Here is a 27,834-nt window from a genome sequence, read left to right on the forward strand (position 1 = left end):
GGAATGATGCTAAAGCTGAAACTCCAGTACTTTGGCCACCTCATGCGAAGAGTTGACTCATTGGAAAAGACTCTGATGCTGGGAGGGATTGGGGGCAGGAGGAGAAGGGGACGACAGAGGATGAGATGGCTGGATGGCATCACTGACTCGATGGGCGTGAGTCTGAGTGAACTCCGGGAGTTGGTGATGGTCAGGGAGGCCTGGCGTGCTGTGATTCATGGGGTCGCAAAGAGTCGGACATGACTGAGCGACTGATCTGATCTGATCTGATGAAATAAGATGTAGGTGAAGCATAGTAAAGGTGGTAACTTGTATCTGGAAATACTCTGTTTTAAAGGAAGATTGAGGCCAGTTCCAAGATTCAGTTTGCAAAACATATGCAGATCCATTGAAAGCCTGCTAGATTGAAAAGTATTTGGAAACTACTCCCTCCCTCAGCAGAAAGGCATTCCAGGAGCCACTGGTACCATCTGCCATGGGTTCAGCCAGGAAGAAGAGGGCTATCATTTCCATCAATTTGCCTTCTCTAGCATATGATATACCAAAAGTTTTAGCTCTTTCAGCACCTACCATTAAGACAGTCATGGAGTGTACTTGCCAGTGACACAGATGTTCTGTTTTATGGAAGCTCAGAAACCTCCAGTCACTGGAAGTGATTCTCTGAGAAAAATCTAAAGGCAAATTGACTGTAAAATATCATTGAAATGAAAAAGCAGGCAGTAATGCTAAAAATTTAGAGAGGAGTGATGAATTCTATGATCTCCTTAGTATTTATCATGCACAAATGTCATAGAATTTTAGAAATGGAAGGGGACCTTGCTGAGCATCTAGCAAAGCAGATATGAAATGAGAGTTAGAAGTGATGAATGCAAAGATCGTTTCATTAGGAAAATCTCCTTTGTAAAAAGAGTGATAAAGGGAGAGAGCTTTGATTGCAAAAAACAGGAAACGAGGGCCAAGAGCTTATCCATCAGAACACATGGCAATTAGACGTTTGAAGACAGAAAGTGGAGGGGACTAAGGGCAGCAAAGGACAAGAATAAATCAGGAAAATAAATGAGGCCCAAAAAAACAAATAAAAAGGAGACACAAAGCACTAGAGTTTTGAAGTTTGTTAGGTTCAGTTTTATGTCATTGCTAACATACAAACAGAAGAGCATGCTATTTAGGAAGAGTATGTTGAAGCTTATTTTGAGAGCAATTTCTCTGAATGCTGTATTAAGCAAATGAGATACCATGAAAGGCCACTGATTTTGTGGTACAGAGCATTGGGGAAAAACATTTTAGGATAGACTTTTTTCATTCAGTCAATGGTTATTCATTGAGGAGCAACTAGGTTTCTTCTGAAAAATGGTCACAATAGGTAAGCCTCAGAATGGTTGGTTTTCTCTTTTAGTTATGACCTACATTCAGACTTTTTGCTACATTCTGTTACCTGGAGTGGAATGGGGCTTAGGCAGCACTATGTGGTGTGACTAGTTCAAGCCATCTTTTCCAACGGGTAACAGGGACCTGGGGATGTAAATCTGCTCCATTAGTTGTAGGAACCTGTGAGTCCGCACTTGGACTCAGCCACAGTAAATGACATAACAGATATAATATAAAAGAAATGACCTAGAAGAGGGCCTAACACATAGTAGGTGTTTAATAAATATATGTTAAGTAATTCAAGAACTGGTGACCAATCTACCATATATTTCAGACAGATCCATGCAAAGCATCTGCCTAGAGATAACTCCTTCGGAAGGAAATAGGATTCTGAGGTTTTGCTTGAAGGGAAACTTTATGTTTTGCCCTCTGTAACTTACTGGTCTATACTTGGGGTGGATAAAAATTGCCCCAATCAATATCTGCTGTTGTACTCACTATGTGACTGCATTATTCCAGGCACATGGCGTGTATCAGTGAATACAATAGACAAATAACTACTCTTGTGGAGCCTGACAGGAGAACAAAAAATAATGAATGTAATTACTAAGTAAATTATACATTATGTTAGATGGTGATATGTACTATGAGGGGAAAAAAAGGTAAAACAGGATAAAAGTAGTAGTTCACACACATCTAGATGCCCTGTTTTAAAGGAGTTGCTGCCCAGGCCACCTCTAAGTATTTGTTGTATCAACTCAAATCCATCAGGAGTGGTTACCTAATAAAACCTTCTTTAAAATTTGAAACCTAGTATAAGTAGCTCCTGAAAAATGTTTCTTTACATACATGAAAACCACTTTGGATATGTATGACTTTTTATACTTTTCAGAAGTACAAAATAAGGGATTGCCATTTTTCAAATAGTTCTGTGAATTAGAGGGCATGTCCAAAGGTGAATTCATTTTTAAAATCATGGCAAAATATACATAACATAAAATTTACCATCTTAATTGCTTTTAAATGTACAGTTCAGTGGTATTAAATACATTCACAGTGGTGTGCACCCATCAGTACCTTCCATCTCCAGAACTCTTTCATGTTGTAAAACTGAAACTCTGTACTCATTAGGTCATAACTTCCCATCTCCTTTCTCCCCCACTTCCTAGCAACCACCATCCTACTTTCTGTCTCTATCATTTTGACTATTCTAAGTACCTCGGATAACTGGAATAACATTGTATTTGTTTGTTACTGATTTATTTCACTTAGCAAAATGTCCGCAGATTCATCTATGTTGTAGTATATTTTAGAATCTGCTTCTTTTTAAAGCTGAATAATCCTCCCTCATATATATATATATATATATATATATATATATCTCACATTTATTATCCATTCATCTATGAATGGACACTTGGGTCACCTCCATGTTTCATTATTGTGAATAATACTACTGTCAGCTTGGATGTACAAAGATTTCTTTGCAGTACCACTTTCAATAATTTTAGGTGTATACCCAGAGGCAGAATTTCTGGATCACATGGTAATTCTATTTTTATTTTTATTTTTTGAGGAACACATCATTCTATTGTCCTCAGTGTATATACCATTTTACATTCCAAACAATGCATATGTTTTTCAATTTGTCCACCTCATCTCCCACACTTCTATTTTCTGGTGTTTTTTTTTGTTTGTTTGTTTGTTTCTTTTTGGCTCATAGCTCTCCCAATTGTATGATGTCATATCTCACTGTAGTTTTTGCTTTGTATTTCCCTAATGAATAGTGATGTTAGGCATCTTTTCATGTGCACACTGGCCATTTGTATAACTTCTTTGAAAAAAAAGTCTATTGAAATCCTTTGCCCATTTTTGAACTCGTGTTTGCTTGAGTGTTTTCACTGCTGAGTTTTAAATCATCTATATATTCTAGATACTAATCCCTTAACAGATACATTACTTGCAAATATTTTCTTCCACTCCATGGTTTACTTTTTTATTCTGTTGCTATTGTCTCTGCACAAATTTTTTTTAATTTTTAAAATTTTCTTATCTGTCTAGATGTCATATCTAAGAAATCATTGCCAAGTCTAATGTTGTGAAGCCTTTATTTTTTCCCCTCTAAGAATTTTACAGTCTATGATCTTAAATCTTGTATCTTTGATCTGTTTTGAGTTAATTATTGTATATGGTGTAAATTATGAATCCAACTTTTTTATTTTGTGTGTAAATATCTAGTTTTTTTTCCAGGACTATTTGCTGAAAAGACTGTCCTGTCTCCATTGAATGTTCATGGCACCCCTGTCAAAAATCATTTGACTTTAAGCGAGAGGGTTTATTTCTGGGCTTTTTATTATATTCCATTGGTCTAAATGTCTGATTTTATTCTAGTGCCACAGTGTTTTAATTACTGTAACTATGTAGTAGTTTTAAAATCAGGAAATGTGAGTTTTCTGCTTTGCTCTTCCTTTTCAAAGTTGTTTTGGCTATTTGGAGTCATTTGAGATTCCATATGAATTTTGAGATTTTTTTTTTATATTTCTGTAAAAAATGTCAACAGGATTTTGAAAGGAAATACAATAGACTTGTAAGTAGTATTGATATCTTTACATTATTAAGGCATCAACTCTGTTAACATGAGTTTATTTCCATTTATTTAAGTTTTCTTTAACTTCTTTCTGTAATGGTTTGTAGTTTTCATTGTACAAGTCTTTTACCGCTTTGGTTAAGTAAGGCTAATTCATTTTTATTTAATAGATGGGATCTAAGGGGAGGAATCTTGTTTTTATTGAGTAAATGATGTTCAAGGCAATAACTTAGCATCACCTGATTCATAGTCCAATCTCTATAAGGAGATTTTTGTCATTTTTGTAAAGTTTTATCTTATAGAGATGACAAAAGGAAAGATCAGGGTACTGAAATGATGATCCCAAAGTTGGGAACTTAAAGACACCCAGGTATAATTCCAGTTTCCTGAGACTAGATTCTAGATTTCCATCACTTAGTCCAGTGACTGATTGAGCACTGAGAGATGCATCTACCCATATCAAAGTCATAAAATGTGGATTAATAGGATTTACATTTTATTAATTCATCAGTCATATAAATGCATATTTTCAGTTTCTAGAATACATGTATCTAGAGTTGAGGACATCCTCTTTCTGAGACTCTAAATTATGATTTAAACTAGGTATGTTATTGAGTTGGATCTAAAACCCACGGTTTGTAGGACGTCAATTTTATATGTCCAGTAAGTTGATTTACATGTGTAGTTCTCTCCTTTGCTTATTGGTAGAGTTCCTTCCTTTCTTCTACCTTTTTTTGTTAAGAGAACACAAAGGAAATAAAACTTTGAGTTACAAATCATAGCTCTTTCATTTTTCACTCTTAGTGGCTGCACTGCTAACAGCAAGAAATCACAGGCAAAGCTGTGTCACAGGAGCGAGGCAGTGAAGCTGTCAATCAGGGTCACAGCTCGGTAGGAAGCAACCAATCGGCCTTGGGGCTCAGTGGGAACCAGCCAGTCACTTTCACAGCTCAGCTGCAGGAGAGTCTGACTGGCAATCAGCACCCAACCTAGGGGTTTTGGGATTCCCTGGTTAAGTTCCATCTTCTCTCCTTCAGAAAACTGTTAAAATAAGAAAATTTATATGCTTTAGTACAATTCAAAGATGAATTGTAATGACTAAGGTAGTTGTCAGATTATATACATTATAGAAAGTTATTTTTAATGATCCAGGGATGAAAAAATGGTAGCCATCTTCCCTTTGCCTCCTTTTTCAGAAGTTGGTTCCTGTTCTGTAATAAAGAGGGAATTTAAGAGATAGTAAGGGCCCACCCACATTTTATCACTTTGGGGCAGTTTCTCTGTAATGGAATGATCTTAAAATCTGGTGGTGATATATTTGGATACTTAACAGATATCCTATAAATGACATATTTCTGAGATTTTGCCTGCATCTGTGCTCAGTACTGTCCACTCTTTGCGACCCCATAGACCCATACACTGTGGTCCGTGAGGCTCCTCGGTCCATGGAGTTTTCCAGGCAAGAATACTGGGTTGCCATTTTTTCCTCTAGGGGATCTTCTAGAACCAGGGATTGAATCCACATCTATTGTGTCTCCTGAATTGGCAGGATGATTCTTTACCACTGCACCCCCTGGAAGCCCGTGAGATTTTAGCACACTCAATCAGAAAATTCTAATAGTGAGCACACACCCTTAAGGCTCTCTATTGATTATCTGGTTGTTTTATTTATTTATTTATTTTATCTTTCTTAATAGGGATTGACAAACTTTTTCTGTAATAGACCCAACAATACATACTTTAGACTTTGTGGCCATGTGGTCTCCATTACAACTATCAGATCAGATCAGATCAGATCAGTCGCTCAGTCGTGTCCGACTTTTTGCCACCCAATGAATTGAAGCACGCCAGGCCTCCCTGTCCATCACCAACTCCCGGAGTTCACTGAGACTCACGTCTATCGAGTCAGTGATGCCATCCAGCCATCTCATCCTCTGTCGTCCCCTTCTCCTCCTGCCCCCAATCCCTCCCAGCATCAGAGTCTTTTCCAATGAATCAACTCTTCGCATGAGGTGGCCAAAGTACTGGAGTTGCAGCTTTAGCATCATTCCTTCCAAAGAAATCCCAGGGCGGATCTCCTTCAGAACAGACTGGTTGGATCTCCTTGCAGTCCAAGGGACTCTCAAGAGTCTTCTCCAACACCACAGTTCAAAAGCATCAATTCTTCAGCGCTCAGCCTTCTTCACAGTCCAACTCTCACATCCATACGTGACCACAGGAAAAACCATAGCCTTGACTAGATGAACCTTTGTTGGCAAAGTAATGTCTCTGCTTTTGAATATGCTATCTAGGTTGGTCATAACTTTCCTTCCAAGGAGTAAGCGTCTTTTAATTTCATGGCTGCAGTCACCATCTGTAGTGATTTTGGAGCCCAGAAAAATAAAGTCTGACACTGTTTCCACTGTTTCCCCATCTATTTCCCATGAAGTGGTGGGACTGGATGCCATGATCTTTGTTTTCTGAATGTTGAGCTTTAAGCCAACTTTTTCACTCTCCACTTTTACTTTCATCAATAGGTTTTGAGTTCCTCTTTACTTTCTGCCATAAGGGTGGTGTCATCTGCATATCTGAGGTTATTGATATTTCTCCCAGAAATCTTGATTCCAGCTTGTGTTTCTTCCAGTCCAGCGTTTCTCATGATGTACTCTGCATATAAGTTAAATAAACAGGGTGACAGTATACAGCCTTGACGTACTCCTTTTCCTATTTGGAACCAGTCATTTGTTCCATGCCCAGTTCTAACTGTTGCTTCCTGACCTGCATACAAATTTCTCAAGAGGCAGATCAGGTGGTCTGGTATTCCCATCTCTTTCAGAATTTTCCACAGTTTATTGTGATCCACACAGTCAAAGGCTTTGACAACTATACTGTCAGTGTAAAAATGACTATAGACTACAAGAAAAATACAGTGACTGTATTCCAGTAAAATGTGATTAATGGATACTGAAATCTTATTTTCATGTAATCACCATGACATGAAATATTCTCCATTATTTGGATATTTTAACCAATTTAAAACTAAATCTATTCTTAGCTCTTAGGCAGTAGTTTGCTGATCCTTGTCTCACACAATCTAATCAACACAATGAACTTGTTTTCTTAATGTTATCAAGCCCTAGTTCTTTGAGCATGTTCATAGAGAAAGACAGCTGGAGTTTTGTTCTTCAAGATTCTTTTTCTAAGGACTTTTTCAGGTCACCATTATCACCAATATCTCATTACCCTAGTCATTCAAGAACACGTGGCTTTTCCATGCTTTCCCTGTGACACAGGTTAGTCCACATTTGAATAATTAAGCTAGACTTGATTCTCTTCTCCAGTTTTGTAGGTTATTTTGTAAAAACGAATACTCTGACTCACAAGCTAGTATATGTGTCTTCTTTTAGTGACATCCACATACTGCATAGTTAGCTCCCTTCTTGCTCAGTATGGCAAAAAATCACAGTCCTCCTGCTCACCCAGTACGTCCCAGGATGTCTAGCCACCTTGGAGGCCAGACATAATAGAGGATGGCTCAGAGAGAGAGGAAGGGGTCTTCCTTTGACCACCAGTATAAGGCTGAATTCGGAGAAGGCAATGGCACCCCACTCCAGTACTTTTGTCTGGAAAATCCCATGGATGGAGGAGCCTGGTGGGCTGCAGTCCATGGGGTCACTAAGAGTCGGACACGACTGAGCGACTTCGCTTTCACTTTTCACTTTCATGCATTGGAGAAGGAAATGGCAACCCACTCTAGTGTACTTGCCTGGAGAATCCCAGGGACGGGGGAGCCTGGTGGGCTGCCGTCCATGGGGTCACACAGAGTCGGACACGACTGAAGTGACTTAGCATAGCATAGCATAGCATAGCAAAAGGCTGAATTTCCTCACCTTGTCACAGGACCCCCCATTTTTTAACCAAAGATATGCCAGAATGTCCACTCCCTCAAAAGGAGGCCAATTTGCCCACAGAAAAGGGACCTTGTTCTTATTTGATTTTAACAAGTTTCATCTTTTGTACTTAATCAAGAGTGCTTTTCTAGAACTAGGTATTGCATATTGATTTTATGATTTTTCATTTTTATTGAGTTTTAATTGACAAATGCAATTGTAATGTATTTAGAGTACATGTAGTGATTTGATACATGTATACATTGTGAAAGGATTCCCAACATCAAGTTAACTAGCACATTTTTAGTGACAGTATTTAAGTTCTACATTCTTAGTTTCATTTTTCTACATTATAGTGTACCATGCTTTACATTAGATGCTCAGGCCTTATTCAACTTATAACTGAAAGTTTGCACTGTTCCCTAGCCTGTCCCTATTTCCTTCACCCACCAACCCTAGGCAACCAGCATTCTACTCTGATTCTATGCATTTAACTTTTTATTTTTTTTTAGGTTCCACATATTAGTGGTATGTTCTATTTATCTTTCTCTGGTTTATTTCACTTAATGTAATGGCTTCCAGGTCTGTCCATATTGTCACAATGGCAAATGTCAGGGTTTTCTTCTTTAAGATTAAATGATACTCTATTGTGTGTATATATGATACATTTATCATATACATATGATATATACATATGTGTATACATATATGTCACATTTCTTTTCCAATAATCAACAGACACTAAGTTTATTTCCATAAGTTGGCTATTGTGAATGATATTGAAATGCATCTGAGAAAATAGTTCTATCTTGGAGGTAATGATTTTGTCTTCTTAGGGTATATATCCAGAAGTGGGACTGCTGGAACATACGGTAGTTCTAATTTTAATTTATTGAGGAACATCCATACTGTTTTCCCTAGTGATGTACCAATTTACATTCCCACCAACAGTATACACGTTTCCTTTTTTCCACATTCTACCAAGCATTTTACCTCTTGTCTCTTTGATACAAGGCACCTTAACAGTTATGAGGTGCTATCGCATTTTTGTTTGCATTTGCATTTCCCTGGTGACAGCGATGTTGAACACCTCTTCATGTACATTTTGATCATTTCTGTCATCTTTTCAAAAATGTCTGTTCAGAGTTTATGCATGTTTTTTAATTGGGTTATTTGGTTTTGTGCTATTGAGTTGTATGAATTCTTACACATTTTAGATATTAACCTCTTATGAGATACGTGGTTTGCAAATACTTTCTCCCATTCCATAAGCTGTTTTTTATTTTGTTGATAGTTTTCTTTACTGTGGAATGCTTCTGAGTTTGATATAGTTCCCTTATTTATGTTTGCTTTTGTTGTTTTTATGTTTGGTGTCAGATCAAAAAGTCATCACCGAGGCTGATATCAAGTAATTCACCTGTGTGTGTGTGTGTGTTCTGGGAATTTTATGATTTTGGATGTTAGATTCAAGTATTTAATGCATTTTGGTTGATTTTTGAGTAGGCTGTATGGTAGCAGTCAAGTTGCATCCTTCTGCACATGCTGTTCAGTTTTCCCAGCACCACTGATAGAAAAGACTATCCTTTACCCATAGCATACTCTTGGAATCTTTATTTTTAAATCCATTGACCATATGTGCATTGGTTTGGGGGCTCTCTATTTCTTACATTGATCTGTGTGTCTGTTTTTATACCAATATAAAACTGTTTTGATTAATATGGCTTCATAATGTAGTTTAAAATCTGAAAGTATGTGCCTCCAGCTTTATTATTCTTTATCAAAGTTGCTTTAGCTATTTGGGGTCTTTAGTGGTTTCACAGGAATTTTAAAATTGTTTGTTCCATTAATACAATAAATACCATTGAAACTGTGTTAGAGACTGCATTGAATTTGCAGATTTCTTTGGGTAGTATGTACATTTTAACAATTTTTTCTAATCATTGAGCACAGAATATTTTTCCATTTATCTATGTTATCTTTGATATTTTTAAATTAATGCTTACAGTTTTTAGTGTATAAGTCTTTTACCCTCTTGGTGTCTGTCAGTATTTCTAAGTACTTTATTCAGTTCAGTTCAGTTGCTCAGTCATGTCCAACTCTTTGTGAGTTGGACGCCAGGCCTCCCTGTTCATCACCAACTCCCGGAGTTCACCCAGACTCATGTCCATCGAGTCAGTGATGTCATCCAGCCATCTCATCCTCTGTCGTCCCCTTCTCCTCCTGCCCCCAATCCCTCCCAGCATCAGAGTCTTTTCCAATGAGTCAACTCTTAGTATGAGGTGGCCAAAGTACTGGAGTTTCAGCTTTAGCATCATTCCTTCCAAAGAAATTCCAGGGCTGATCTCTTTCAGAATGGACTGGTTGGATCTCCTTGCAGTCCAAGGGACTCTCAAGAGTCTTCTCCAACACCACAGTTCAAAAGCATCAATTCTTCGGCGCTCAGCCTTCTTCACAGTCCAACTCTCACATCCATACGTGACTACAGGAAAAACCATAGCCTTGACTAGACGAACCTTTGTTGGCAAAGTAATGTCTCTGCTTTTGAATATGCTATCTAGGTTGGTCATAACTTTCCTTCCGAGGAGTAAGCGTCTTTTAATTTCATGGCTGCAGTCACCATCTGTAGTGATTTTGGAGCCCAGAAAAATAAAGTCTGACACTGTTTCCACTGTTTCCCCATCTATTTCCCATGAAGTGGTGGGACCGGATGCCATGATCTTCGTTTTCTGAATGTTGAGCTTTAAGCCAACTTTTTCACTCTCCACTTTCACTTTCATCAAGAGGCTTTTGAGTTCGTCTTCACTTTCTGCCATAAGGGTGGTGTCATCTGCGTATCTGAGGTTATTCACATTTCTCCCAGCAATCTTGATTCTAGCTTGTCCTTCTTCCAGTCCAGCGTTTCTCATGATGTACTCTGCATATAAGTTAAATAAGCAGGGTGACAATATACAGCCTTGATGTACTCCTTTTCTTATTTGGAACCAGGATACGGTACCAGAATAAAGTACTTTATTACTTCATGCAATTATAAACATGATTTTTTCTTGATTTCTCTCTCTGATAGTAATTACTAGTGTTAGAAATACAAATAATTTTTGTATATTGATTTTGTGTCTTGCAACCTTAACCACCATTCATCGTTTATTAGTCCTAGCAATGTTTTGAAGGAGTCTTTAGGGTTCTCTACATATAATATTATGTCATCTGCCAATAATGACAGTTTTACTTCTTCCATCCTGATTTGGATGCATTTTACTTCTTTTTTTTAACCTAATTTCTCTGGCTAGGACTTCCAGTACAGTGTTAAATAAAAGTGATAAGAATAGACATTTCTGTCTTGCTCCTGATTATGAGGTAAAGCTTTTAATTTTTCACTGTTAAGTGTAATATTAATTGTGTGCTAGTCATACATGACTTTTATTGTGTTGAGGTATGTTCCCCTCTATATCTACTTTGTTGAGTATTTTTTTATCATAAGTGACTATTGAATTTTCTCATTCTTTTTCTGCATTTAATGAGATAATCATATAATTTTTACCCTTCATTTTGTTAATGTGTTGTATTATACTGAGTGATTTGCAGATGTTGAAGCATTCTTGCATCCTCAGAATTAATCCCAATTGATCATGATATATGAGCTTTTTACTGTTAAATTTTATTTGTTAATTTTGTTAAAGATTTTGGCATTTGTGTTCTTCAGGGATAATAACCTGTAATTTTCTTTTTCTTTTTTTTTTAGTAGTGTGAATTTGGTATCAGTGTAATGCTGGTTTCATGGGAAGTGGAAGTGTTTTTTCCTCTTCTTTTTTTCAGAGTTAATTCATCTTTCAGTGTTTGGCAGAATTCATCAGTGAAACCTGAACTTTAATTTTTGAGAGAGATTTTGCGTACTTACTCAATATTCTTACTAGTAGTAGATCTTTTTAGATTTTTTATTCATATTCAGTCCTGCTAGGTTGTATGTTTCTAGGAATTTATCCATTTCTTAGATGTTGACTAGTTTTTTGCATATAATTGTACATAATAGTCTTTTTGGTCTTTTGTATTTCTGTATTGTTCTTTTTCTAGTCTTTAAGGTATAAAGTTAGTTTGAGATCGTTTTTTCATTAGTCATTTATCACTCTGAAATACCCTCTTAAAATTACTTTTGCTGCAATTTTGGCGTATTACATATTCACACATTTTCTAAATTGTATATTCATTTTTATTTCAGGATATTATTTTGATTTCTCACTTGATTTCTTCTTTGACTTATTGATAATTCAGGCATGTGTTGTGTAATATCTGTGTATTTATAGATTTTTCAATTTTTTTCCTGTTATTTCTGGTATACCACTGTGATGGAAAAAAGGTGCTTGATATGATTTCAGTCTTCTTAAATTTACTAACACATATTCCTTGAACACGTTAAGATTTTTTAAGTAAATAATTATTGAACTGTATTATATGGACATTTAATACTCTCTGTAGAAACATAAATGTTTAATATGTGAAACTCTTTATTTTTGTTAGTGTTGGCAAATTACTAATCGTTTTTTAATTTAAGTAATATGTACATTGGTGGGGGGAACAGTGAAGGAGTGATCACATTCTATTGTAGAATTTTAAACTAGTTTACATATATGAACTACAGAAGTAACACAATGACAAATAACTTGAAATGTATTAAAATATCCTTAAATTGATAATATTATAATAGTGTATTAATATAATACCCTAAAGAAGTTAAGCTCCTTTGAAGTCCTGTTTCTCCATTTAATGTTTGCTGTATGAAGGCAATGGCACCCCACTCCAGTACTCTTGCCTGGAAAATCCCATGGACAGAGGAGCCTGGCAGGCTGTAGTCCATGGGGTCGCTAAGAGTCGGACACGACTGAGCGACTTCCTTTTCACTTTTCACTTTCATGCATTGGAGAAGGAAATGGCAACCCACTCCAGTGTTCTTGCCTGGAGAATCCCAGGGACAGCAGAGCTGGTGGGCTTCCATCTATGCGGTCGCACAGAGTTGGACACGACTGAAGCGACTTAGCAGCAGCAGTATGATCTTGGGTCAGACAGTTAGACCATTTGTAGCTCAATTTTCTGAACCCCAAAGTGGAAGTGCTAGCACAAATTCCATTGGCTCATTGTGAGGAGTAAAAGCAGATAATTGTATAACACATATTGACAATTGCATAATAACAGTGGTGGTGGTAAAAGTGGTTTTGGTGATGATGGTGACTCCAGTCAAACTGCAGGGAAAATTGAAACAAGCTGCAGCAACAGATTAAGATAATGTCCATTATTGCTAAATTTTAATGTTCTTTAGGGAATGTTTATTTCTCTAATAATTATTTACCCCATTTTCATTGTAAATGGTGTTTCCAAAATTATTAACTAGATTATTCATATTTGGTTTTGATCTAGTAACCTCATTTAAACCCCAGGCTAGCAATTTCACAAAACCATTACCATATTCAAACAGAGAAAACTATTCATTAGTCTTGCCGTATGCTTCCAGATGCTTAACATTAATCATTGTTTAGCTGGGTAAACACTAGTTTGCATTTTATTCTTGATGTCATTAGGGAAATTAGTGTAAATGAGAAATTTTCTTCTAAAAAGCTCTCAAATATACCAAAGACTGTTACATCCAAATGTGATATGATATCATTTAACATCCTTTTAATCAGAAGTCAGCTTTTTTGTATAATGTTAGAAAAATGTTATGACTTATTTTTTGTAGAAGAATTAGAAAATGAAGGAAAGTGTCAATAGAATTAAATCATTCATGATCTTTTCACATCATTCAGTAATAACCACTGTTAACGTGTTGATGCATTCAGTGTTGTTGTTGTTTTTTCCCTTTAGTATATATACATATATATTTTTATTAAGGTCTTGTCGCTCACACCAAACCTACTCTTCAGCATTGCTTTGTGATACTATGATGACCTGGGCAAACCATAAACCTTCTTTGCTGTTGATTCCCTGGCAGGTGCTGCCAACTGGAAGACTAAGAAAAAAGTTGGAAGATGGTAGGCTGGTCAAAGGAATTGCTTCTCTTTCCTCATTGTTCTACCAACTACATTTTACTTAGAGCTCCACTAAGGCAGCAGTCGAACTCTATATCAGTTGGTATTAAACTCCACATTATTCCCATACTCCCAGAATGAAACTTATGCACTCTTTCCCTCATGCAATAGGTTTCAGATTTTGGGAGCCTTCCTCTGAGCTCTGAAAGCACCAGCAATAGACCAGGAGGGCCCTTTCTCAGAATTCTAGGTCCAGGATCCCTTGGACCTTCTCACTTCTGATCATTGTCATTTCATTTCTTTGTTACCCCAGCTCCAGGGGCTGTTGCTGTTTAGTGTGGTTATTATCATTTTAATGCCTAGATGCTTCCTTTGCCTTAATAATGCTCCTATATCTCTTGAATTATTACTATGTGTTAAATTCTATGCGGTAAAAGAATGAATGAATCCTGATTGGTGTGTTCAATATAGAGTTGGTTCTCAGCTTTTCATCTGGTTTTCATCCTCTTCTTGAAAATTACTTGTAATACTACCTTTCCCAAATGCAGACTTTATGCATCTGCCAGTACAGACATTTTGGACAGTAGTATTATGATGCTGCCTATCAGCCAACTGGTGAGTCTTTTCAGTATCACAATTTTTCTGCATCATAATTTCTATAGCTGTTTAATATTATAGGCATTAAGTTTTCATTCTATATAAATGAAGGAAAGAAAAATGAGTGTTGATACTGAACATATACACTGTTGGGCATGAATTGAATATAATTTGAGGAAAATTTGGAGTTACCACTAGTGGATACTTGGCCTTAAGCCAGTCAACACTTGTGTTGTATTATGAGGGAAAAGAAAAAAAGTTAGTAATGTATCTTAAAAGCTAGAAATATATTGTAATGGATGATGTCTGAAAGACTATTTTGCTTCTATGGGACTAAAACCAGACATAGTATGCCTAACTATGGCAAAATAGTTTCTGATACATGCATTCAGTATTTATCAAACACGGAACTTTTCACAAATATTATTTTTATTAAACTGATATATGGACTATGCGATGCTTTATAATCTTTGTTTTCACTTAATCTATTATGAACATCTTCACATGTCATTAATCACTCTCAACAAATTATTCTTGATAACCATTTATTTAAATAATCCCTCATTGTCAGTTATTTATAGTTTATAATTTTTCAATGTAAAGTAAAGCCTTTTAAACTGTCCTGTAGATGAGTATTTGCATAAATTCTTAATGATTTCTTTAGAAAATTTGCCCTAAAAGTGCAATTGAGAGGTCAAACTAGATAGACCTTTTTGTAGCCTTCTGATGTACACTGCCAAATTCCCAACAAAAATGGTGTTTCCATGACATTTCCACTAATAATGAATGAGGACATGCATTTCCAACTGTCACTATTTAATTTGAAACAACACCACAAAAAGTTTAAAATATTTTTCTCATCCAATTCATAGCACTGTCTTGGTTAATTTTTTTTTTTTTTAATCATCTATTGAATTACCATTTTTTCCCATATGGTAAAATCTCATTAATTTTTAAAAATTGAATTGATTTAATTTCTTTCTTCCTTCCTTTTTTCTATACATTGCTTGACTTTTATAACTGAAATAGGGTTGAAAAAGAGCCAAATGAGTAAAAGTGATTAATAAGAAAGGGAGAGTACAAAATAAAGGCTAGGTCAAAGGATGAAACACCATATTGTTCTATGAATGTTAAGACAAAGCATAAGAGATATATTTTATATTTTTCTCTTTCTTGTAAATCTTAATTATCTATATACATATATATATATGTATACACACACACACACACACACACATATATATATATATATATATATATATATATACACACACATGTCTTTTGGGGCATGTTGTTCTGATCTCTCCGTCTCTCCTAGCTTCTCTTTCTGTTTGTTTTTCTCATAAATAATCATTCAAGATTACTCCCAAGCCCCAGCCAAAAAAAGAGGGGAGTAAGAAGGGGGAGGGAGCACCATAGTCTATTGGGTGGGCTGCTCTAGCAGAATACCACAGAGTGGATAGCTTGTAAACAACATTTATATGGTACAGTTTATATCTGGAGTCTAGAAGTCCAAGATCAAGGCACCAGCATGATTTGGTTACTGGTGAGATCCCTATTCCTGGTTCATCAGTCAGTCAGTTCAGTCGCTCAGTTATGTCCGACTCTTTGCGACCCATGAATCGCACCACACCAGGCCTCCCTGTCCATCACCAACTCCCGGAGTTCACAGAGACTCACGTCCATGGAGTTGGTGATGCCATCCAGCCATCTCATCCTCTGTCGTCCCCTTTTCCTCCTGCCCCCAATCCCTCTCAGCATCAGAGTCTTTTCCAATGAGCCAACTCTTCACATGAGGTGGCCAAAGTACTGGAGCTTTAGCTTTAGCATCATTCCCTTGTTCATAGCTAGTGCCTTATTGCCATGTCCCACATGGTGGATAAGGCTAGGGAACTCTGTGAAGTATCTTCATCAGAACATTAATCCTATTCATTAGGGCTCCATCCTCATTACTTAAGCCATCTCTAAAAGGCTCTACCTCCTAGTACCATCATCCTTCTGGGCTCAAATTTCAACATAGGAATTTGGAAGGGGTTCAGATCAGAGAAGGTAGGGAGGGAGAGAGTTAGGGAGGAAGCAAAGAAAAGCCTATCCTCTTTTTTGACTCCAAACATGCTGGCTGTTACTTCTTCCCTCCTCACCTCTCTATTTAGCCCCTAACTTCATTCCCTCTTAAAATCTCTGTGTAAATATAATAGAGATATTAAAATTCAGGGAGGTACTTCTATGTTGAGAACACCAACATCTGTTCTTTTCTGCTCAGAACCGTGTTCATCCTTTTGTTAACTTTTGAGACACTGTAAATGTGTGGGAGAAACAAAGGAAGCATAAACAATGATCTTTACTGATAAGGACAGATGCAGATGGTAGATAAATAGTCTAGGAACCACTAGACTACTTGGAGCACATCCAAGTAGAAGCCTGGCCTTGTGGTAATTGTGTATAGGTGACTGTTTTCTGTATCTCATTAGAAATAAGCTTAATGTTTACTTCTTCATTCAGTAATAATAATTTAGAGTCTTTGGATTGTGAGACAGTATACTAGGGACCTTGCACTAATTACTTCATGTATTTTTCCCAGCAGTCTTACGGAATAGGTACTATTATGTTCCCCACTGTGTTGACAATGGACCTGAGGCTGCTGCTGCTAAGTCACTTCAGTCGTGTCCGACTCTGTGTGACCCCAGAGACGGCAGCCCACCAGGCTCCCCCGTCCCTGGGATTCTCCAGGCAAGAACACTGGAATGGGTTGCCATTTCCTTCTCCAATGCGTGAAAGTGAAAATGGAAAATGAAGTCACTCAGTCGTGTCCGACTTGTAGCGACCCCATGGACTGCAGCCTACCAGGCTCCTCCATCCATGGGGTTTTCCAGGCAAGAATACTAGAGTGGGGTGCCATTGCCTTCTCCGGACCTGAGGCTAGTGGTTGGTAATTGTGTGTGGATGGTTGCACTGAGATTCTGGCTCTAGTGTCCCCACTCTCACCTTTTACTGTCTTCAAGAAATGGCTGTTTCTGGACTCGCACCCTTTAGATGTGAAAGAACTAACGATTTCTTTTTGGTGCTTTATTGAGGATTTAAATGGCACAAAGGATTCTTACTGGGATTTTAATGGACATCAGTATGAAATCTCTCAATGTCCTTTTTTTTTTTTTTAAATTTGAGGTGTGACAATCATCTTTTGTGCTTCCATTTTGAGAAAGTTATGGACTTGAGATACATTGAATAGGGCAAATGTGCTTAGAATCAGGACTTTTTAGTGAATGAGTGTTTTAATAACTTGGCCTGAGGAAAAGGTGATGTGTATGCAGTAATCGCATTCCCACAACACAGACACACTGTTTTGCCTTCATGGAAAAAAGAAATCTAGGACATTCTGCCTATAGGACTAGAAAAGCCTTGAAGGCTTTCAATATGTAGTGTTAGAGAACACTGCTATTTGAGTGGATCAATAGCTTGAGAGAATGGTGACTTGCCTTTCTTATCTGGTCTGATCACTGTCACAGAAAAAGAGCAAGTTGAGGCTCCATGAGATTTTTGACTTGGTTACTTTGGCTATCAGCTCAGAACCAGCCTTCTGTCAGTCCTTGAGTCTAGGACAAAAGCTTTGCCTTAAAGATTTTGAAAGAGATCAATTAAATGAGGTAGGCACATTGTGACTATCCCACATTGGCTTGACTTTTAGGAAGTGGCAACTGTGAGGCGAGTTGTGTGTCACCCGCCTCAACACCTGTCTTTAGTAATGGTATCAGGAGAGGAGCAGTAGAAGAAATAAAGAGCACTGAACCAGAACTGGGGGCTTTACAGTTGCAAGCCTGACTGCCATCTTTTGGCTTTTTTTTTAACCTTCGGCAAATTACTCTATCTCTCTCTGCTGAGATATCTTCCTTTTTAAAAAATGACATTGAAGTAATAATAATTGCTTGAATAATAATTACTTTGAAGTACTAAAAATGACATTGAAGTTATAATCTTGAGCTTTTATAGATCATTCACTGAACAAAAGTCTACAAACTTCATTAAGGCAGGGCTGTATATCAATTTAGCTAAAGTATACCCACTGCCAGACTCATAGCAGTTGCTTTAGTGCTGAATAAATACAGGTTCCTTAATTAATGGGTGTCATTGATCTTTCCATCCCGCTCCACAGAAGATACACACTCAAAAAGTTCTGTGCATTTTCAAAACTTCATGAACTTCACATAACTGGACCTCAGATTAAAAACAAATATTGCCTACACAATTTTGTTGGCTTTTAATGTTCTAAGAATCTAATAAAGGCCCTGTTACAATGATATGTAAAAGGAATAAAAGAAAATATAAATGGGAAATTAACTTGTGCCCATGAATTGGAAGACTTAACAGTGTTAAAATGTCCATGCTATGGAAAGTGATCTACAGATTCAATGCAATCTCTATCAAGGTCCCAATGATAATTTCTGCAGAAATAGAGAAAAACACCCTAAAATTCATACGTAATCTCAAAAAATACCGAATAGTTAAAATAGACTTGAAAGAGAAGAACAAAGTTGAAGGCCTCATACTTCATGATTTCAAACAGTAATCAAGAACCTGTGATACTGACATAAAGACAGATACATAGTCCGGTGGAAAAGAGTAGAGCACAAAGATAAACCTTCATGTAAGTGGCAAATGATTTTCAACAAAGGTACCAAGACTATGCAATGGGAAGGACAATCTCTTTAACTAATTAGATATCTATATGCAGAAAAATGAAATTGTCCCTTACCTTATACCATATACAGATATTAACTCATAACATTTGCGATTGCAAATGAGTCCAGTTTGGGAGTTAATGCAATGAGTGTTTTCTAAGGGGACAATGTGTTATTAAAATCAAATAATTGCTTTAGGCTACAGGAGAGAAGAGGACAAACCTATAGTTCCCAAGATTTTTTTTTAATGTAATAAGTGCTTTATCACTTTTAGTTTTCTCATCCTGAGCCAGGGATATTTGGAAGTTATTGTGAAATTTGAAAGAATGCTGAGTCTTTTATCTTTCAGGACCGAAAGTGCTTTTTAAATGTCAGAGTTGGTGTGTGGGAATCTAGGACACTATTCCAGCATGTACCTTGTGAGAGTCAGCTAATGAGGCCGCAGGAGAGCAGCCGTCTGGTGACTACTGGAGTGGCCCTGACTCGGAAAACAACTCTCTGGGTCTTCTCAATGAAAGGCATTCACAATGTTGATGATGATGATTGCAAAAAAGTATCCAAGTTCAGAGTAATTCATTCTAATCACCATCCATTTATAACCTTAAAAATATAGCTTATACATAGCTGCCTCCTTGTTTGAGGGAAGACATCCTAGGGGTTTCTTGCTGAACCCTTAATGTTAAAATGATCTTTTAATGGGATGTGACCCCATCAAGACTCAGTATTGAATACCTCTTGGATAAGTTTCCTTTTACTGGATTAGTGTTTTGGACTCCCCCGAACTTGGTACTTTTCTCCCAGTGCAATTCCAAACACATAGTAGGCTTAAAATGAATTCTTGTTCAGTGAACAAATGGAAACCAAACTGGCTTAGAGTTGTGAATTTACAGTATTATTCTGCTGTTGCTAATTTGGCCTTTGATTTTTAAATGAGGCTCAGCTATATTATAGCCCTTGAGTCAATTGAATCAGTTAAGTTCAGCTCAGTAGTATCCAGCTATTTGTGACCCCATAGACTGCATCATGCCAGGCTTCCCTGACCATCACCAACTCTGGGAATTTGCTCAAACTCATGCCCATTGAGTCGGTGATGCCATCCAACCATCTCATCCTCTGTCATCCCCTTCTCCTCCTGCTTTCAATGTTGCCCAGCATCAGGGTCTTTTCCAATGAGTCAGTTCTTTGCATCAGGCGGCCAAAGTATTCAATGAACACTCAGGACTGATATCCTTTAGGATGGACTGGTTGGATCTCCTTGCAGTCCAAGGGACTCTCAAGAGTCTTCTCCAATACCGCAATTCAAAAGCATCAATTCTTCAGCAGTTAGCCTTCTTTATGGTCCAATTCTCACATGACTACTGGAAAAATCATAGCTTTGACTAGGCAGACCTTTGTTGGCAAATTAATGTCTCTTTTTTAATATGCTGTCTAGGTTGGCCATAGCTTTTCTTACAAGGAGCATGTGAATGTCAATTGAATGGTACGAGGCTAACGATAAACTGTTGCAGTTGCTTTTAGCACTGAAATTCCTTGACCCTCATTGATCAAACTAAGGCCACAGAGAAACATTAATATTGGAAGAGCCCTTCAAAGTGTCTTCTAAAGATGTTTGTTCTTCCAAATAGTAAGGTTATGGCTCCCAGGTTTTGAAATATAGGTGAGCTCTCTGCTACTGTTAAGGTCTCCCAGGAGAATCAGAATCCAGATACAATGAGGAGTACTAGATAAATTCATGGATAACCCAGTGGAATAATAGAGGTTCATTTTGTTGGTTTGTTTTTAATTTTAAAAGTCCATAGTTTGAAAGTGATTGACTTTAATGCCACTGGGCATGGGCAAGAATGTGCTCTGCTTGCTTTTTCTAGGTACCATGCTCAGTAACAGTGTTTCCACAGTATGTTTTATTAAGCACTGGTGATAAGTGTCTTAACTGATGTCTTCCATAAAAAGTGGATTCTGTGGTCAAGCAAGTTTGAGAAATGTATTTAACAAATTCAGATATCTCAAAGTTTTGATACACTTGCATACTTTGGAAGCTCTAGTAAGGGGTCAAAGAATATATCCTAGCCCAAAGATTTCGATCATAGAAATTTTTATGGGGATTTTTCAGTATTAGTGTTTTATAGAAGCCACTTGGGGAAATAATATTCTAATTTTGAATGTCAATTCACATATACCTTTTATTAGTTTCTGTATTTTCTATAACATGCTCTCTACCATTTTGTTCTATTACATTATGTCTATACAATAAAAAATTTCTATTTGGAGATCACATGTAGATTGTTAATACTTAGAATTTAAATTATTTTCTATCACTAAGATAATTTGGACCACAATGTAGCCATCTCCTTCTGCTGACTACATAAATAAGGAAGTAGCTTGACATTTAACACTGATAAAGGATAGCATCAAAAGGAAAGATTTTTGGTATTTGCTTGATTATTTGTGAGACTGAAAGTGAAAGTGAAGTCGTCAATCATGTCCGAATCTTTGCGACCCCATGGACTGTAGCCTACCAGGCTCCTCTGTCCATGGGATTTTCCAAGCAAGAGTACTGGAGCGGGTTGCCATTTCCTTCTCCAGGAGAGCTTCCCAACCCAGGGATTGAACCTGGGTCTCCCGCATTGTAGGCAGACGCTTTACCATCTGAGCCACCAGGGAAGCCGACTATACAGGTATAAATTCATTGAATAGTAAGGATCTTTAATGGTTATATATCCCAACTATTTATTAATGTTAACTTCTTTTGTCATCCTACATGTATTGGATGTATTTTATGTTCCAGGCATTATGCTTTGTATTAGGGAATGAAGATGAATAAAACATAATCTCTGATCCCATCTGATTCTTAAACTATATAAAATAATATAGAGTTCAGGAAGACTTCGAGCCAGAAGTCAGCTTTCCAATTTTTTGTGCAAATGTCAGTTTTGTTCATTAGAATACCAAAAGCCCAAGTAATGAAATAACTTGCTTGATATCACAGTTAACAAGAGGCAGTGTAGAAAATGGGACCCAAATATTTGGGTGGAATTCAATGCTCCATCTAGTGGTCTAATATTGTAATATCAGTTCAGTTCAGTCACTCAGTCCTGTCTGACTCTTTGCGACCCCATGAATTGCAGCATGCCAGGCCTTCCTGTCCATCACCAACTCCTGGAGTTCACTCAGACTCACGTCCATCAAGTTGGTGATGCCATCCAGGCATGATTAATGATTAAATTTGTATGACTAAAGTCAGAAATTTCTTCCAAGTTGGAAAAATACTGAGAAAGATCCCCATATATGATTTTATTAATCCAGTGAATATTTATGGCTTGCTTACTATGTGCTAAATACTATTTAGTGTCTTGAAGACTATGTCCCTATTGATCTTACATTCTAAATGTGTCCATATTGCTTAAAACTAGAGTTTATTTAATCTCATGACTGCATTGATGGCCAATTGGAATTACCAATAAAAACAAAAGTGTGATTTGGGGAAAGTTGTCATCCCATTGTGTCTTTTGGTTCTGGGTCATGGACAGTGAGGTGGATTATCACTTCCTGACAGTTGTGACTAGGTCTACATTTCAAGGAGATAAACGCACTGAAGTGTGAGAGGGTAGTTTTGTTGTCAGAGTAAAAATACCATCCACAAAATGTGCTTACGATGATGACTTTATGGCTCTTGAGAATTAATGTATTAGCCAGTCTGAATCACTTCTTAAGGGCTTATAGTGTGATGACAATGTGCTAAGCAAGTGGGTGACATAAATATGTTCATAATAGAAGGTATTATGTGTATAATATGAGGTTAAAATTTAACCAAGGAGGTAACACACATTCACAATACCACATGAACTAAATTTAGACTGTTGTTTGGATTGATAAACCATGATTACATGCCAAGTGGATCACATGGACAGTAAATCAGTTAGTGTCTTTTGTTATTAAAACCTCTTGTGTGCATATCCGCACATGTTATCTTAGCAAGTTTACTCCCCTAAACCTCAGTTTCTTCATCTGAGAAAATTGAATGATAACAGTAACTACCTCATGGAATTGTTGAAGGAGTAAGTGCAGTTATACAAGGGGTCGTGCATGACTCTCTAGGTAATTGGTGTCAAACTGTGGTCTGCTTTTCCTTTCTCTCCAAAGAAACTTACAGTTATACAGGATCTCAGTGAGAATGGCAAGATATAGTTTAAGTACCACTTGAAAGTCAGTGGAAGAGATTTATAACTAAATTGCAAATGTGTCAGATGTGTCATTTGACAATGAATGCTGTAGATGTAGAAATAAGTATTTTAGCACTGTGTTCTCAAAAGACAAGAGAAAAATTCCTAAAATGTACAGGGATGATTTAGCTTAAGATTGGCTCCACACATGTCACTTTCACCTAAGTATCTTCCATTTCCTGTCTTCCAGTAATTATACATAGATTTTTACTGTGGTCAACTGTTCATCCTCAACCATAGTAGGACATAAAGCAAAGACTCAGAGTGTATAATCAGAATAGACTGTTCAGAACTTCCAGAAAACCAGACTCGCCCAAACACCCTGGTTATTTTCTCTCAAAAGCCTTGGTTTCTGAGAGCTACTTTATGACTTATTATCATATTCCTTTATACCAGCAAGAGTTAAGGTTCTTCACTTGAAAGCAACAGAAACTAATACAGGTTACACTTGAAATAAAGAGGAAATAGCCTAAAAGCAAAGAAATGAAATGTTACCATGAGTAAACTGGGCTAAAAAATGATAGAATTTATGCTGAAGAACATTAGAAGGCAACGTTTAAAAGGTTGGATGGAGCTAGACTGCTTAAGACTTTGGAAGATAACCACACAGCCTCCATTGTATAAAACAATACTGTACTATAATGTCAGAAACCTACTGAGAGAGTAAATGTCTATAAATTTTACACCCCCCACCCCCCAGTGTTTGTGAGTTTCCTAACTAGCACATAGGATGTCCTAGATTCCGTATAAGAAATTATACCTTCTGAGTGCCAAAGAATTGATGCTTTTGAACTGTGGTGTTGGAGAAGACTCTTGAAGAGTCCCTTGGACTGCAAGGAGATCCAACCAGTCCATTCTGAAGGAGATCAGCCCTGGGATTTCTTTGGAAGGAATGATGCTAAGGCTGAAGCTCCAATACTTTGGCCACCTCATGTGAAGGGTTGACTCATTGGAAAAGACTCTGATGCTGGGAAGGATTGGGGGCAGGAGGAGAAGGGGATGACAGAGGCTGAGATGGCTGGATGGCACCACTGACTTGATGGACGTGAGTCTGAGTGAACTCCGGCAGTTGGTGATGGACAGGGAGGCCTGGCGTGCTGCAATTTATGGGGTCTCAAAGAGTCGGACACGACTGAGTGACTGTACTGAACTGAGACTGTAACTTAAATATACTTTTCTGTAAAGGGACAAGATAGTCACCTCCACCCTAAATGAAATAGATCAAATTTCAACATTTTTGAAATATCAGTACCTTATTAATTTCAAAGGATCCTAATCCCCTGATTTTTGAATAAGGATGTATCATATGTGAAGAAAAACAATGGACATGGAGTCCGTGGAATTCTAGTGCTAGCTCCATCATACATAAGCTGTTTACCTGTGTGAACAAGGACAAGTCTTTGAACATCTCTACACATGTTTTCTCATTTGTTCAAGGGAGTTTGTTCTATCTTGTTCAAGCTGCCTTGCTCTATCTTGATGAGTCATTATGAGGCTTATGTAAGGTAGTGTGTGAAACTTCCCTAAAAACCATGAAGAGTTACTTTTCTCTGTATAGATATTTGTGTGCATGTGTATAAATATAATACCATATAGATAGTATAATTATAAGGTAATTTAGATTCCTCAGTGTGGCTGAATTATCTTGTTGATCAGAAATTGTTGAATGTGGTATATTATTCAAATTTTAGTTTCAATAAATATTTCTACCAGAATACAACAACAAAACAACGCCAACATCTAATGTTCAGTGAATGCTCACTGTGTCTGAGATACTTGTTGATTTTTTTTTCTAATCAATTAAATCTTCTATGTCAGGCATGATATTTAGCGTTGTATATATATATATTTCCCCTTAAACTTATTATTTTAGATTTATAGGAAAGTTGTGAAGATATTAAATAGGATTACCATATACCCCATGTGCAGTTTCCATTATTTTGTGAGTGTATTTTTAATGTAGTTTTAAGAGCAGAACTATGAGGTGGGTATTATGATTTTATTTTTTATGGTACACACTAAGTGAAGTTTCATGTTTTTTGCAGTTCCTTTCATCTTTAGAGTGTTTCTGACCAAGAAAGATACTTGGATTACCTACTTTTATATGTGCTTATATAATCAACATGGCTTAGTTTTAAGTTCATTTGCCCTTTGTCTTTTATGTTAGACTTGAATTTTATCCATTTTAATTTAGTTTTTGAAAAAATAAAATGTTTATATGTTTAGGATTTAAACTGTATGCAGAGGTATCCTCAGAAAAGTCTCAATTCTATCTTTATTACCTTGTTCCTGCATTCCCATTTGTAAACATTTTATTATTTTCTATTTTATTATAGTGGTTATGTTCAAACATATGTTACCTATGCACATATATATATATATTTCTTTGCATACATACACATGGATTTATGTATATATGTGCAATTTATATATATGTATACATGTTTTACTCATATTTATCCATATTTTTTACTCAGAATGTAGGCATAATAGATATTCTTTCATACCTTGATATTTTTACCTGAAAGTGTATCTTACAAATCACTCCATATTTGTTCATAAAGATTTTATTTTTATATGGCTATGATACTCCACAATGTCATATTATTATGTAGTCAAACAGTCTTGTATGCCTAGGCATTTCAATTTTTCCCAATATTTTGTAGTCATATTTAATGCCACCAAAAATATGCTGCCAAGTTGTGAACATATTTTTTTTTTTTAATTCTTATGGGTAAACACCTAGATTGCTTGGTCAGAGAGTGAATGCATATAGAATTTTGTTAGTAATTACAAAATTCTCTATAGGGTTTGACTCATCCAACTGCACTTAATGGTGTATGAGATTATTGGTTTCTCTGTAGCCTCAGTAACACATTTTTGGTTAGAATCTTAAATGTGTTCAGTTTTAGAGGTAAAAAATATATATATATATATATATATATAGAGAGAGAGAGAGAGAGAGAGAGAGAATATTTTAGTTAATGTAAGATGAGCATCTTAAATGGTGTTTTGCAGCATTTTAGAGTTAAATTTTGCTAAACTAAATAGAAGACATCTTTGCACTTAACCAGAAGCGTATATGAGTTAGATACTGTGTAAAATAAACTATGAGAATGGATTAAAGTACTCAAAATAAGTCATTTGTACTAGGTGGCTCTGAAACTCCTGTGAGTTCTTGACAAGTTGAGCCTTTTGGAGTGGCTACTAGTCACAGTAGCCATCTTTGTGACTAGTCCTAAGGATGTTTAGGCACTTAAATTTCAGGACCTTGGAGAGCTATCATTGACTGTGAGTTAACTACCTATCAGCCATTCAGAGGATTTGGAGTTTTCTGGTTCCATTGAAAATATTGTCTGGGCTTCTTGAAGGATAGTCTCATTTGGCCCTCTTCACCCAACAACCATAGATGTACCTGAACATTTTCTTTCAAAAGCCTTGGTTTCTGAGAGCTACTTTATGACTTATCATATTCCTTTAGACTAGCGAGAATTAAGGTTCTTCACTTGGAAGCAACAGATACTAATACAGGCTACACTTGAAATAAAGAGGAAACAGCTCATATTTAACAGGAAATATTTAACAGTTTCTCTATGAATAAATAGCACACTCATTGCTTTTGCCCTTAGAAGCATTTCTTCATTAGGCATCTTTGTACATATATTCTTCTGTCCTGGTGCTTGTACTTCTGTAAAGATAAAGCATAAATTTGTAATACTAGATGGGTTTCTTTATTGTAAGTATTTTTTATAATTCTAGGAAAATGTTTATTTTATTCTAAGTTCCCTTTTATGCCAACATGTAGGAGTCTCCTGCAGCGTACTTAGCAATGTTAAATATGAACTTTTTCAGAAGCGAATGGAGATATGCATTTGTTGCAGTTTTGTAATGTGTATTCTATCACAATCATCTTCAGGCCTTTAAAAACATTTTGTTGTGGGGATGAGGTGAAAATATTTTGAGGAATTCCAGGGAAAAAGAATACCTCAATGACATGTGTTCTGGGAAAAAAAAAAAAAAAAAAGTTTAAGCAAATGAATGTAAGATGTTAATATTAAGGGTTCTATGGCCATAATGTGTAAGCTTGATTGAAATGAGAATGCATGACATGATTCTTTAAACAATGGCATCTCTGAAACTGGCATGTTATTATAAATATCTTTCTGTTAAGCATCTTGATGCTAGATATTAATTTATATAAGATCATGTAAAATTTTGTGTTTTTAATAGTGAAACATAGTTCAGTTCTAAAGATAATTTAAAAATCACACCCTAATCTTTTTTAAAAGTGTAATCATACCTTCACACCTTGGCAAGGAATAATATTAGCTGTTGGTTTTCTAAGCTAACCATAAAATTATTAATTTATTTTTCTTTTGGTTTTCCTTCTATTGAATTCTTGGTATAGGGAATTGATGTAGGATAACCTTACAACAGGTTTAAATCCTGTTAACTTTTACTTTAAATTGTGTTATTTTTGCACACAAATCAGTTCTACTTCAT

At 36.5% G+C, this 27,834-nt stretch overlaps 1 protein-coding gene and 1 non-coding gene across 4 annotated transcripts in view; one reads left to right on the forward strand and one right to left on the reverse strand.

Annotated features, from left to right (window-relative positions):
• Positions 1 to 27,834, forward strand: part of SGCD (sarcoglycan delta) — a 697,628-nt gene that overhangs the window by 129,982 nt on the left and 539,812 nt on the right. The gene's annotated exons all lie outside the window — the stretch shown is intronic.
• Positions 21,701 to 21,772, reverse strand: TRNAC-ACA (transfer RNA cysteine (anticodon ACA)). Its single transcript has one exon. It is a non-coding gene; the product is annotated as a tRNA-Cys (tRNA).

This window comes from Bubalus kerabau, chromosome 1, assembly GCF_029407905.1.
Source record: "Bubalus kerabau isolate K-KA32 ecotype Philippines breed swamp buffalo chromosome 1, PCC_UOA_SB_1v2, whole genome shotgun sequence".
NCBI classification, from domain to species: Eukaryota; Metazoa; Chordata; class Mammalia; order Artiodactyla; family Bovidae; genus Bubalus; species Bubalus kerabau.